The sequence below is a fragment of the Cricetulus griseus genome, chromosome 3, assembly GCF_003668045.3.
Source record: "Cricetulus griseus strain 17A/GY chromosome 3, alternate assembly CriGri-PICRH-1.0, whole genome shotgun sequence".
Taxonomy (NCBI): Eukaryota; Metazoa; Chordata; class Mammalia; order Rodentia; family Cricetidae; genus Cricetulus; species Cricetulus griseus.
The window spans coordinates 135,355,525-135,370,187 of record NC_048596.1 but is presented as its reverse complement, the minus strand read 5'-3'; the positions used below and the strand labels follow the sequence as shown (position 1 = coordinate 135,370,187).

Sequence of the window (14,663 nt, the reverse complement as noted above, 5' to 3'; positions counted from 1 at the left end):
ATAGAGTCTGGTTTGGAAAGTAGAATCTGGAAGACAATTGATGGTAGTAGGATGGAAAGAAAGGAGGATGCCACCGTTACAATTCTCTGCTTTCTGAGTGATGGTTATTGGGTACCAGGCAGGAGAATATCAGCACAAGCCCTTATCCCTAAATTGGAAGCTATTTCTAACTGATAACGGAATCCAAAGGAAAAAATGAATTTCTCCCTACAAGTCCCACTGAGTACACAAATCCTACCAATAAGGGCATGGCCTAGAAATAGATGGCCCCCACAAAAAGCATTCAATTTCATTTTAAAAGCTCTCTGTCTCATAGTGCTTTGTTCCAGCTTCTTGTTTAACCTTACCATTCCCTTGTCTATACATTAGGGTTTCTTGTTGTGTTTTTATGAGATTCCTGTGAATTTGAATTTGGTTATGTGACATCTAATTTAAGTGCTTAGCTATTTTCCTTCTGATCGTTTATTTATTTATTTTATCCTATACTGATTTGTTTATTATTATTAATTATTATTGTTACTGTTGTTAGTAGGAGTAGAGGTGATAGTAGTAGGAGGAGGGTGAGTTTTATCATATGTCTTCATATGCTAAGACAAAGAAAGGGAGAATATAGATTTGGGCAGGCGGCTCTGCATGCAGAACCTAGCAGGATTTCAGTAAGTGGAAACAGAAATAGGAATATACTATATGAAACAGAACAATATCAATGAAAAGCAACTACCTAACAGAGAGGGGTATCAACAATATGTTTGCTCTAATCTTTAAGAGTCTCAGGGTGACAGGGTGAGAGCTGTACATAAATATCAATTCTTCACACAGTAGGTCAATGAGTGGTGTGTAGGAAACAGCAGGTCCACCTCTCTGTTAGATTTTGAATTTGAGATGAATTACCTTCCTTTCAGATAAAGCCAGAGTCAAATACTGTGGAAAGTGATATATTTCCAAGGAGAAGCAGTTGCAGGAATAAATAGAAATTCAGAAATACAATCCAACAGGTGAAAAAGTTACAAAATCACTCTGAGGAGGAGGAGTATCTTACCTACATAATGATTCCTTGAACAGACATGTCTCCAATGTAGTTTTACAACTGTATAAAAAGAAAATAAAACAAGTGTTTTAATCCTGTGGGAGCACAAATATAAATTGTCTTCTGATAGACTAAACAACTAAGGGTCATAGAACTGAGTGAACTAAATTTGTGAAATATGTTTCAAAAGAGAATTGAGCAATAAAGATGTAAATGTAAAGTTACAGGGCAATATATACTGAACTCTGTGTAAACAGTATTCTGAGGTATTCACGTATTTTGTTTTTTGCTATTTTGTTATCTTTTTAGAATTCTATGTATGGGCAGTGTATTTACATCATGTGTACCCTTCCCTCTACCTCCCAACTCTGCTGATGCTCCTCACGCTCTTACAAAAACTCATCATAAGCTCCTCTACAATTTTCATAGAGAATGAATACAGTTAATATCAATACCTGATTTTGAATATTTAACCTATATGCCACTCACTTGTTTCTCTCTTTAGGAATATAGATTGAGATCCATGGAGGATGTTTTCCTGAAGGCTCAGCTGGTAAACTCCCCTTTAGGCTTCTATGGTGGTTTGGAGTTTTGATCCCTGTTGAACTGCAAGGATTAGCTAGAAAGAAATCAGGAGAAACAGAGTATTTTGACTTACAATTTCAAATAACATCCCACAATTACGGAAGTAGCATGAGGCAACTAATATCATTGTATCCATGGCCAAGAAAGAGAAAACTTGTCCATTTGTTTTCTGGAGAAAGAAAAAAAAGATGGTATGGCATTGGGTTGGTTAAAAAGTGGAAAGTGTTTGGTAGAAGTTTGGGGAAGGATACTCTCTGGTGGTCTTGAGGTTATGATACAAATCTCTCACCACCTCGGCCCGGGTTTGATTCCCAGTTAGGTAAGCACTCTACTCTCTGCGAGGCAATGGTGGCACACACCTTTAATTCCAGCACTCAGGAGGCAGAGGCAGGCCGATCTCTGTGAGTTTGTGACCAGCCTGGTCTACAAGAGCTAGTTCGAGGACAGCCTCCAAAACCACAGAGAAACTCTTGTCTCCCAATCACCTCCCCAAAAAAAAATTTGGGGGGGGGGGAAACAGTGATCAGAATGTATTCAAAGAAAACATGTTTTCAATATAAAAAGCAACAAATGCATTCATACTATGTTCAGCCTGCTTCATTTTAAACAATCTAGGGTTTCCTGCCAAGAGGTTGTTGGTACCAACAATTAAGGTGGGACTTTGAATAACAACTAAGATAACCAAGAGAAGCTATCACAGATATTTTCCCAAGAGCTTGCCTCCAAAGTGATTTCAGATTCTGTCAAGTTAACAGTTACCATTGAACCATCATAATGAGCATACAGCGTGTTCATATTTTAATGTAGAAAGTATATTTTAGAAAGCACAATCATTTCTCTTCATAAACTTCTGACAAACAAAACACAGATTAAAGACTTTCAGTGAGCCTTTAATGATGCCAGTGTAACCTAATAATAAAACACCACATACCTGACAGAACACTAGAGACAAATATGACTTAAGAATACAGAAAACAGACTGAAAGAAAAGTCCAATAGTTAAGAGCCATTGTCAGCTCTTCCAGAGAACCCAAGTTTGATTCCCAGCACTAACGTGCTTGTTCACAAATGTCTATACATCCAGATCCAGAATATTTCACACCATCTTCTGGCCCCTGAAGGCACCAGATGATATCCAAAGGCAAGCATGTAAGCAAGGTATGCACACACAAAAATTTAAAAGTTTTAAATAATACAAAAGAAAAGTCCTTCAAAAAAAAACCCCATTGAAACAAAGGTGACTAAAGAAGAGCAAGACTAAACATAAGAACAATGAATATACAAGCCGCCAATATTCATTTGAGATTTAAAGACAGTTACTATATTACACTATGCACATAGAAAAAAATGGGCGGGAGAGATGGCTCAGAGGTTAAGAGGTCCTGAGTTCAATCCCAGAAATTCCATGGTGGCTCACAACCCTCTATGATGATATCTGGTGCCCTCTTATGGACTTCAGACATACATGCAGGCAGAACTGATGATAAATACTTAAAAAAATTAATAGATGAAAATTAAGCAGTATTATGAAAGGCAGAGGTTATACGTCACAAATCCTAGGCTGATTCGCAATAAAACACTAAGAAAGTTAGTTAAAGGAATTTGCCAAACGAAAGTGACATCAGAAAAAAAATCACACATCATTATATCTTCAAAGGCTCCATTTTCCAGATTAAAAAATAAGCAGATGTGAACCCATGTATGTTTCTAATGAAAATTTGTGTCAGGGCTACTCTCGTGTGTCTTAGGTGACGAAATAATATAAGGAATACTATATTTACAATGGCACATTGATTAAGCCCAAACAAATCATACTACACCTCTATGAAAATGACAGGACATTGTGGATACAAAAATAAAAAAAAACCTAAGGACCACAAAACCCTTCTCAAAATATAAAGAGTTGGACAATGGTGCAGTGCCTATGATCAAGTAAATAATCAACTGCAGGTTTACACAAAATGTTCCAAATGTAAAGTCAAAACAAATATACTAAAGGAAAATGTGCCAGGCTTAGTGATATACCTCTAGTCACATCCCACTGGAGCCTAAATCAGAAAGATCACACCAGGTGATCAGGTCACGTCTTAGGACCCACTGATGGACACACATTCCTACATGAATATATAACATACACATAATTAAAAAGTAATCAAAAGAGAGAGAAAACGAGAACACACCCATAAACATGATCAGAAATAAAACGAGTTAATTGGAGTATCAGTATATATGATAACGTAAAATGTCCATTGTATTTCATAGGAAAAATTAACAGCTGAAAAAGGAAACTCAGCAGTTACACTTACCACAACATCACCCAGGTATGACAATCTCTGTACACAGTGGATTCTGCTGTAGAATGGGATTAGCATTTCTGCAGAGTTTGACACCAGCAGCATCAGCACAATGAGGCATTGTATTTGTTTGTAAACTAAATAACAAAAAATAAAATATTTAGCAACAAGTATGCTTATAAAGAAAGGAAAGCATGGGAAAAGTGAAGAGACAAGAAGGCAGAAAATAAGACAAAAGAAAAAATAAATTATTTTAGGCTATGTATACTTAAATCTATTTATATTCTGCAGGAAAAAATTAAAATCAGAGTATACAAACTTTAAATTTCCCCAATTTCATTGATTGTAAGGCTAAATATTGTTATGATGACATCAAATTCCTGGGAAGCTAGAGATTAAGTGAAGGACCAGTTTAAATCCCAGATATTTACTGTTTTCGTTACAATAAACAACCCAGGGCTGAAATTTCTATGCAAGTGCAAAGAGGTGTCTGTATATTCAAAACACTCCTGAAATTCCAAGAGATATGGAATCCTTGGCACATACTCCTTCATTTCAAAACATATGACAAATTAATAGTGGATAGAACACTTTGATATTGTTTACAGGTAGACTTACAGATCAGTGAAATTAAATTTAGCATTCAAAATTAATCCTTATATTTCGAATCAGCTGATGTGTTGTTGGAGGACACCGAGCAGATAGATGAACTCATCCTGCCCTGCATACCTTCTGCAGACATACCTGTGGGATGGCACATACTTGCTAGCTGTGCCTCTTCACATCCTCCCCTGTATTACTTCACTTCTCCCATATTCATCCTGTGATAGAATATAAATTGAAGTATTAACACCTAAAATATCAGCAACATAACAAACAAAAAGGATAACACAAATATAAAATGAAAAAGGACATTAAAGCTCAACCAACAGAGCAAAGAATGATCTTTCAATAGCTGATATGAATGTATTTTCTAAAACATATATTTATATGCATATATATATATATATATACATATATATATCACAACTCTTAACTCTTAAGTTAAAAGAGAAATATCTTGATGAAATAAATGTTTAAATAGACATTTCTCCAGAGTAGTTAATAGGAATATCCTATTAGCATATTAAAACTTGTTAATACTTTCCATTCTTAGACAATTGCATATCAAAATACCCATGGAATGCACTTTACAATACAAGAAACATACTATTAATAAAAAGATATCAAAATACTGTATAAACTAATTTATGTGACACTGTCAAAAGAGTGAGTTGAGGAAATAATAAAATTATTAATAACTACAACGTGCTTTGGTAATGGGACGTTTGAATATGTGAGACTCACATAATTTTTATATTGCAATGAAAATTATTGGGGGGCATAAAAGGGTGTATTTGGTTTACACTTTCTTTTTTCCCAAGAGATTACTTTGGATTAGTTCAGATTAGAAACAAGCTTGCTTCACATGTCAATCCCTTCTCCCTCTCCTTCCCCTCCTGCCAATCCCCCACCAGCTCCCCACCTTATCCCCCCTCTGTCCCCAGGTTGGGCCCTCCATGCAGGTTCCCGAAAGTCTGTCACATCATTCTGTGCAGGACCTAGGCCCTCCCCCATGTGTCCAGGCTGAGAGAATATTTTCCATGTGGGATGGGCTCCCAAAGTCCCTTCCTACATACACAAGGGGTAAATACTGATCCTCTACCAGGGGCCCCATAGAGTGCCAAGACCTCTTCATTGACATCCACATTCAGGGTTCTGGATCAGTTCCGTGCTGGCCTACCAGACATCAGACTTGGGTCCATGTGCTCTCCCTTGTTCAGGTCATCTGTTTCTGTGGGTTTCACCAGCTGGGTCCTCACCTCTTTGCTCTTCACTCCTCCTCTCTGCAACGGATTCCAGGAGTTCAGTCCAGTGTTTAGCTGTGGGTGTCTGCCTCTGCTTCCATCAGCCACTGGATGAGGGCTCTAGGATGTCATATAAAGCAGTCATCAGTCTCATTACAGGGGAAGGGCATTTAGGGTAGCCTCTCCACCACTGCCTAGATTGTCAGTTGGTGTCATCCTTGTAGATCTCTGGAAATCTCTCTAGTGCCAGATCTCTCATTGAACCTATAAAGGCCCCCCTCTGTTATTGGATCTCTCATCCTGCTCTCTCTCCTCTATTCTTCCCCTGACTCAAACTTCCAGCTCCGCCATTCCCTCCTGTTACCCAGGTACAAAAAGACAAACATGGTATGTACTCACTCATATATGAATTTTGGACATAGAGCAAAGGATTACCAGCCTACAATCCTCATCACCAAAGGAACTAGGAAAGAAGAAAGACTCTAAGAGAAGAATGCATAGACCATGGAGAAGGCGCAGGATCTCCTGAGCAATGAAAATAATATGTATAATATTATTTTGGACATTTACACAATTTTATATCATAAATAATAACCCCACAATCTCTAGAAACAGCAATGTGGATTTTCCTACAAAGTAATATTGGTGAAACAGTTTAACTCTTTTATGAATATATGAAAGCTCCCTGATTTCTGAAAGTAGTGGAGAAAGGGGATCTGACCCAGGTACCTTGGAAAATGACTGGAGATTCCACCCCGAAATTGAAAAGGAGTTGGCTGATAGTGCAGCATTTATTTGGTAACATCGCTTCCTCAGTATGACCTTCTGATTCTGAAACCAATCTGCATGTATCTTTGGGTTGATCTCTGAAATCAATAAATAAGGAGGCTATGTATAATTAAAAGAAATGGGTAGACTATTCATAGGTTACCAGATTTGATCATGCATGCAGTCACATTTCTACATAGTTATGGGCATATATATACTTGCTGTAAATTTTTTCTTCTCTTTTAGAATCTTCAAAGAAAAAACAGTGTATCTGTAAAGAAATGAAGGATTTTAAGCTTGGATACAGAACAAACACAATAGAGAACAAACACAATTAAAATAGGCCCCCTTGTAGTTCAGAAGTTAAAATGAAATCTAAAGTTCTAGAATGCAGGTTAGAAAAGACAGAAGACCTAAATTCGTTAAACAAGTTAAGCACTAACTTAACTAAGTGGGTTATTAAGGGAAAAATACAAAAATTGGGAGGGGGATAGTGGGGGACAGGGAGGAACTGAAGGAGTTTAGAGAGATCAAAATATAGTGTATGCACAAATGATCTTCTCGGGGAATAATTTAATTTAAATACCATATTTTAGAAACCGAATTACAGAAACATAATGTAATTTTTAAGGAATAGTGTTGGTTTAACAATTTGCATAACAGAAACATGCAAAAATAATAAAGACACACACCAAACCTCAAGCACAACCCTTGCTTTAGGACATGCAAAAACGGATCCCTTAAAAATGGTTACGTAAAAATGGCCTTAGCAACGATTAAATAAAAAGCATACCAATATATGGCAATACCCTTGATTTGCTAAAATTTTTATAACTAATTGAACAATAAAAAACATAATTACTCACAGTATTGCTTGATAAGGAACACGGAGGGGACATACAAAAGAAGAAAAAACGTTCAATTTCATGTTAGGATTTTGAGGCACACGGTAAAATCACGAAGATATGTAGCATGCACCTCACAATGCAGGAGGCCGACTACAGAGAATCTGTGCCTATGCTAAGAACCCAGGGATGACTGCCCACAGCGCAGTGCCTTTCTACCCACGTGCTTACAATTAAGTCCGCTTCGTATTCTGGATGCCCATCGCCGCTCCCAAGCCCCGGACCTCAAGGCTTACCTTCTTCAGCGGCTTTCATCCTGAGGGAGAAAGGCCTTGCCAGCATCGGACCCTCCATTTCCTCCACTGCGCAGCTGCCGATTCTGCACATCCGCAGCTACCCTGGAGGCTGTTCGCAGTCTCCACCTAGTGGCCCAAAGGTGCCAATGTAAGTTGTCTGATTTCTGATCTAGAGAATTTACCTAAGCCTGAAAACATAAGCAATCTGACAAGAATTTACTGTCCTTGTAGGGAGGAGTCCTCAAAACAGGTGAAAGTGAGAGAAAGGTTGACAGAAGCAATCATTTTCTCAAGCCTGTTATGCCCACGTACCCAGCAGTCCTTTCCATGCATCTCGTTGCCTACCTAATGCCAGCCCTGCAGGAAATAACTTAGCAAACAGCTTTCTAAGCATTTCTCATGGACAGACATCTTGGGTTAGAGGATATTTTAAAGAATAAAACCAATGGTAAATAAACTTCAAAATTCTTCAGCACAAGAAACAATTCTTCTGCGAGATACATCCACATCTCCACCTTACTTGATTCCTCTCACCTGTCGTGTCTCCTAAAACTTTGCCCTTCCTGGTCTTGCACGGTCACCAGGGTTGTTCCTAGCTGTGTTGCCAACAACTGGTCTCTTGTCATCTCCTACCCTGTTGCCATAGATGCACTTTTTCCCCACCCCACAACCTTGCCTGACTCACGTACCCTTCATCTTCAGCGCATCCTCCACCTTTTCTCAGGAAGAATGTGTCCTATCTTGTTCTGATCCTCTTCTCTGCGTTCCCATGCAGCTCTTCCCCCTGTATTTCAGATTCAAGTTTTATGCATAACTTCAAAAAGGAAATACCAGGAAACATGAAAAGTGTGGTGTGGTGCCCCTGTAACTCCACTGATGTAGTGGGAAATGGGGATCACAGATTATCCTTTATACTGGAGTGACACAGTAGTTACTTAATGTCTCAGACTTCTCACATGTAATCTACCCACTTTCCAATAAAAACAAACTATTTATTTGAGGATTTGAAGACTAACATTTTTGTCTTACTGCCTGCTTTCTCAAGTGATGACAGCCTCTGATTCCCACCTGAGATCTTTGCCCTGGCCACGCATTATCCATCCCTGGTAAACAGTCTGACAACATGGATTCTCACCTAGTCTGTAGTTCTTGTGGACAAACTCTCTTACACCATTATCCAATATTCAGGGTTATTGACTTTTCTCTCTAGACAAATATTTTCAGATCTTTATTAGCTGCCACATTTTGCCAGCATGACTCTGTGTACCTTGCTCTTAAAATGTATAACATTTTAGCTACATGTCATGACCATTACTATCCTCTCATGAATGAACAGGTCCTGAAACTTCTATTATGTTCTAATAGATCATTTCTATCAAAATTTGCAGATTGTTTATCCATTAAAAAGAGAAATCATATAGTGGTTGATGAAACTTGGGAAAAATCTGAATAAATAACACCCCTCTTGCTCTGGTTTCACTTGCTTCTATTTACCTGATTCAGATGGCTTTAAAAATTAACATTAGACACGTGCTTGTAATCTCAGCCCTTAGAAAGCAGAGACAGGAAGGAAGATTCAAGGCTTTTCTGGAGACCCAGCCTCACATAATAAATTTGATCTGGTCCCAGTGAGAGAATCTGTCTCAAAAATAAATAAATTAATTAATTAATTAATAGCGAAGATATACATCGCCTGAGCAAGGATGACAATGTCTATCCCTACATCGACACTCCACAAACATAGATAGATAGATAGATAGATAGATAGATAGATAGATAGATAGATAAATAGACAGACATATAGTGCGATGGCTATATGGCAATTCTTGGTTTTCAACTTGAAAACATTTGGAGTTAACTAAAACCCCAAACTGATAGGCAGGTGTATGAGTTTTTTTTTTTTTTTTCGTTTGTTTTTCAATTTGCAGTAGGAAGGTCCACTTGTAATACTGAAATTTGGGGTAGGAAGAAATACCTTTAACCCTGATCATTTGAGCTGAGAAAAGCCACTTCTAATCTGGGCCTAGATGACCCAGATTTAACTGGGAATGGAGAGAGGGAGGAGGAGGAGGGAAGGAGGGAGCAAAAGAGGGAGGGGTAGATAAAGAGAGAAAGTTTAAGAATGATACAAATTGTGTTACGTGCCAGACATCCCATGTATTTGAGAAAATGAGACAGGAGGACCACCTATGACCTGGTGGGTGATTCTAGCCTTTATAGTGCAGCTACACATTGAAGTTTTGCCTTAATAATAATTAAACACATAGAAAATAAAGCAAAGCAAGGAATACTCCTACACTGGTAACATATATTTTCTAATTATCAGTCTTATGATAGATCTATGTTTTTTTTTCGTTACTGAGTTGTTTAAGGAAGATTCCAGATATCTTGGAGTAATATAATTTTATTGCTACATATTTTAGCATTCTTCTCTAAACCAGATATTTCATCATATAAGCACAAAGCTAAATTATGGCATGCACCTGAACAATTTTTATCTGATATCAGTACCTGTCCAAAAGTATCTTTTTATTGCTGTTCCTCCTGAATTGGAGTGCAGAGACGACTACATATGCAATTTAAATGATGTAAAACTTCTCCCCACATACATTTTAAAATAGAATCTAATGTAACTCAAGCTGACCTTCAAGTCACTAAGTAACTGACAGTGTCCTTGACTCCTGATCCCCTTACACTATCTACAGGATGCTGGAAGTTTACCAACATATACAACTCATTTTAAGTCTCTAAAATCTCTATTTTTCCTGAATCTCTACATTACTCATGCCTTATATCTCAATCCTCTTCATTTTTGCACAATCTTGTCTTCTTGTAGAAATAACATTTCTCTCAAATTTGTTTGCTGGGATGATGGGCTCAGTTGGTGACGTGCTTGCCAAATAAGCATGAAGAATTGAGTTCAGTCTGCAGAACCCATACAAAAAGCCAGATGCTGTGATGCACACCTTTAATATCATACAAGAAATGCAGAGTTAGAGGAACTGAGGATTGCTGACCATCCCGAATAGCTGGATTATGAGCTCTATATTCAGAGAGACCCTACTTCAAAATGTAAAGAGGAATGATTGAGAAATACACACGCATATAAGTCTATCCCCAGCTCATACATGTACTCATACATAGATTCAAGGACATATGAACACATACAAATACAAAAATGATGTATACATTTTTAGTGCATACGGATTAATAATACTCAAAGACATTAATGTCAGAAGTAGGGGTTTTATAGCATTTATTATCTCTAGGAATGGATTTTACCCTATTACCTATAAATCTGCTCAGCTTTCATATCCTTGTTGTCTACAACATGTAATACATAAAAGCATAACCCAGTAGAAAAATAAAGAAAAAACTTACCTACATTGGAGGTCACATAGTGGAACAATCTATCATTCATCTCCCACAAACTTCTGTTGGAAATAGCAGATAACTGGAGAATTTTTGTGAAGCAGATGGGAGGGGATGCAGAGAACAGCAGCCAGATACTATACAGAGACAGTCTAAATTGGAGGTCTTTCACCTAATTGGAAATTGACTTTTGGGACACAAATGTCTTCTTACAATATGATGTGTGCCCCATAGCAAGAAAAACATCACTGATTTCCAAAATCCAGCTGTAATATTGGTTTATGACCCCACTAGCACATATACAACAAACAACCTTTATTTGGAGAGAAATGCAAACTATGCCTATCACTACTGCTTAGTATGTTCAAAAGAGCAGACCTATTTATAATCCCACCAAGATAATCTCTGGGAAACCAATAAGGCTATTGTTTATAATTACATGACATAGATGACAAAATTACTGCAGGGTGAGCACTATCAACCAAACACTGCAGCAGAATGACTTTCATAGTAGGAATGGCATTGCTTTCCTGCCAATGGCATAGATCGGGCCACCGTTCCCTCATTTTCCCCACCCTATACATTTTACTCCCTCTCTGAGTCTCTGCTGACTTTGAGCATATTTGCATAAAGCAGGTGGGAATGATAGGCTGTGTCTATCTAATCAGGCAACAGTCTTCTAACCCTGCCTGCTGTTCAATGTACAGGAAATCAGTAAACAATCTAATATACAATTATCATTCAGATCTGTCCCTGTGAAATTCCCCATACCATCACTTGTATGAATTAAAACTCCTGCACAATAGAAAATTTAACAAAGTCCAAGATAACATTACCTGCTCACTACAACTCAGAATGAATAGACAGGGATGGTCAATCTGGCAAAGGTGTGCATTAAGTGACTATCACATTTTTGCTATGGTACCATGATGAGTACGGTCTGTAATTTTCCTAGAGACAATTGCTGGCTATGGGAACTTCATACCTGTCTTGGAATGAATTATATACCCAGCTTATCCAAACCTGTTTTCATAATTCTGCCAGAAAAGTTAAGGACATGCTGCCGTCTATATTCAATACATAGATGTTTTGCTTAATACTCCACACATTCTTTTAATGAATTTCCTACTATTATCCACATTCACTATTACATTTCATTGCACAATCATAAAGCTAAGGATTCAAGGTTATAACAAGTAGTAGGTGTATAGAAAGTAAGTGTATTTTCCTCAAGGAGAGGCCTAAATGCCTGGGAGTGAATTATATAAATGAAAGTAAAGCTTCCCTAGTCCAAAAGTTAATCAGGATAAGAAAATCTATGGAATGACTGCAGATATTTAACAGCAAATTCTTCCACCAAAATACAAATAAATGATCAATTCTTGAGACCTGTGAGGTGTTTAGAATGGACCAGTAGGAGGCTGAGAGGATGGTGTCTACAGTGAAAAAGTAGTGTGATGAACTGTACATTAGTAAAACTACAGACTACACATCCGTTGTAATAAAAAAAACTCAAGAACCTAAAAGGAGAATCACCACAGGAGCAAAGAATACAGAATATGTCTTAAGATTCCTAGAACTTGACAACTTTTGGATTCTCCAGATTGCTTAAACATAGTGAAACCTCAATCTAATAAGCCCTTGTGTTGCTTTGAGAAGCTGTTCTGAAAATGCTTCCTTTATAAAATTTCAGGTTATATTTTTACTTAATTCAGGTAGCTGTGTTGTTCCTATATATAAAGGTTGTCAATTAAAAAATATCCCAGTGGGTAAGGAAATAGTCTAGGAGAGTATTTGTTGTCAACCCTTTGGGTAGCATACTATGCTTTCACAGGGTCACCTAAGATGATAACAAAACACAAATATTAAAACTATAATTCAGTGCAGTCCACAATTACACTTGTGGAGCAGTAGTGCAAACAAAGTTGTGACTGTCTGTTCACAACAACATAAACTATTAATTGTGTACAGTATTATCAAGTTTGAGAACAACTGACACAGGACATACAATAACTACAGGTTCATTTGAAATAAATATGATTGAAAACGTTTAATGACTTCAAAAATAACTAAAGGCAATTTAACTGTATTAATTTGCATTTTTACTTCACTGATGTGACTGGTGGAGACAGGTGCTAAGAAGTACATGCTAGATACTAAATGATGATTGCAAGTCTTAATACTCAGCCATGAATAGCAATATGAAAGTAATATTACATGAACTGAACATCTTATATGTAAAAACATCTATTTAGGTATATTTATGCAGTATCAATTAGAAAAAAAGATAGGTCATGTATTTGAAATAGAGTGTGAATTTTTATTATGAAGTGTTTGGGATGAAAAAAAACGGAAAATGTAATAAGTCATCATCTTAAAAATGGCCGGACATTGAGGGCACATACCTTTAATCCCAGCACTTGGGAGGCAGAGGCAGGCGGATCTCTGTGAGTTTCAGGCTACCCTGGTATCCAGAGTGAGTGGCAGGATAGGCTCCAAAGCTACACAGAGAAACCCTGTCTCAAAAAATCAAAAGCAAAAATGTAAAATATAAAAGAGATAGGTTATTTTGGAAGAACTGTTCTTTCTATAAAAGTGTGTACCAGTCTATTCCCTAATCCAATCTCACATACTACAGGTTGCACAGGAGTAGCAAAGAAATTTTTCTCACACAGTGAGAATAGAATTGTAGGTGATAAAATTATGAGGTAAGAGGATGGAATAATGAGTATGCAAATGTTACAGTTCCCTACACTCTGAGAGATGGTCGTTGGATGCAAGGCAGGAGAGTATCAACACAAGCCCCCATCCCTAAATCAGAAGTTGTTCCTATTTGGTGACTAGAAGTAATGGAAAATTTGATTTCTACATTGAAATATCACTGTATATACACACTTCTTTTAAAGGTTGGGTTTGCCATTAGATGTCCTGACAAAAATCACTAAATGATGTTTTTAGTGGTTCTCTTTCTCACAATGCTTCATTTCGGCTTCTTGTTTAGCTTCATAGTTCCCTAACCTATATATCATATTTTCTGATATTTGTGTTATGAGAATTCTGTGAGTGAGAATTAGTGAGTATCACATAAATGAGATTCTTGTGTGGTTTTGGCTATTTTTATCCTGGTTGTACATTTGTTACTTTTAGAATATTCTGGTTTGTTTATTATTATTGTTGTTGTTTTATTTACTAGTAGCTATAATACTAATAAAAGTAGTTGTATCTCCTCCCTCTGTGGGGGTGTGGACAAGCACATGAAGAATTGATGTGGGAAGGGCACTCATGTTCATGGAGGTGACAGCTAGAGGATAAACTCTACTATTATTTCAGGTGCCTTTATTCCATAAAAATATGTTAATCAATATAAAGGTATAAATGGTGTGCGTTGGTAAATGCCATTCTCCATACACGAAACTAAAATTGTTCTTCATCCCTATTATGACTATTCTATGCTAACACTGAGAATTATCTTCTTTGTGTGTATGTGTTTGGGCATGCATGTGCTGTGTGTGTCTGCGTGTGTGTGTTTGTGTGCATCTGTGAGTGTGTGTGTGTGTGTGTGTGTGTGTGTGTGTGTGTGTGTGTGTGTGTGTTGTGTGTGTTGTACATGCTTTCTGGTATGAGGTGTG

The 14,663-nt window shown here is 37.3% G+C and overlaps 1 long non-coding RNA gene across 4 annotated transcripts in view; it reads right to left on the bottom strand.

Moving 5' to 3' along the window:
- LOC107977310 overlaps window positions 1-5,824 on the bottom strand; it is a 29,666-nt gene extending 23,842 nt beyond the window's left edge. For all 4 annotated transcript variants that reach the window (XR_004769164.1, XR_004769165.1, XR_004769166.1 and 1 more), the window contains exons 1-5: window positions 5,769-5,824; window positions 4,651-4,727; window positions 3,919-4,043; window positions 1,517-1,646; window positions 1,040-1,087 (exon numbers count right to left, since the gene is read on the bottom strand). This is a non-coding gene — a long non-coding RNA (uncharacterized LOC107977310). The remainder of the gene's footprint in view (window positions 1-1,039; window positions 1,088-1,516; window positions 1,647-3,918; window positions 4,044-4,650; window positions 4,728-5,768) is intronic.
- Between the last annotated feature and the right edge of the window lie 8,839 nt (window positions 5,825-14,663).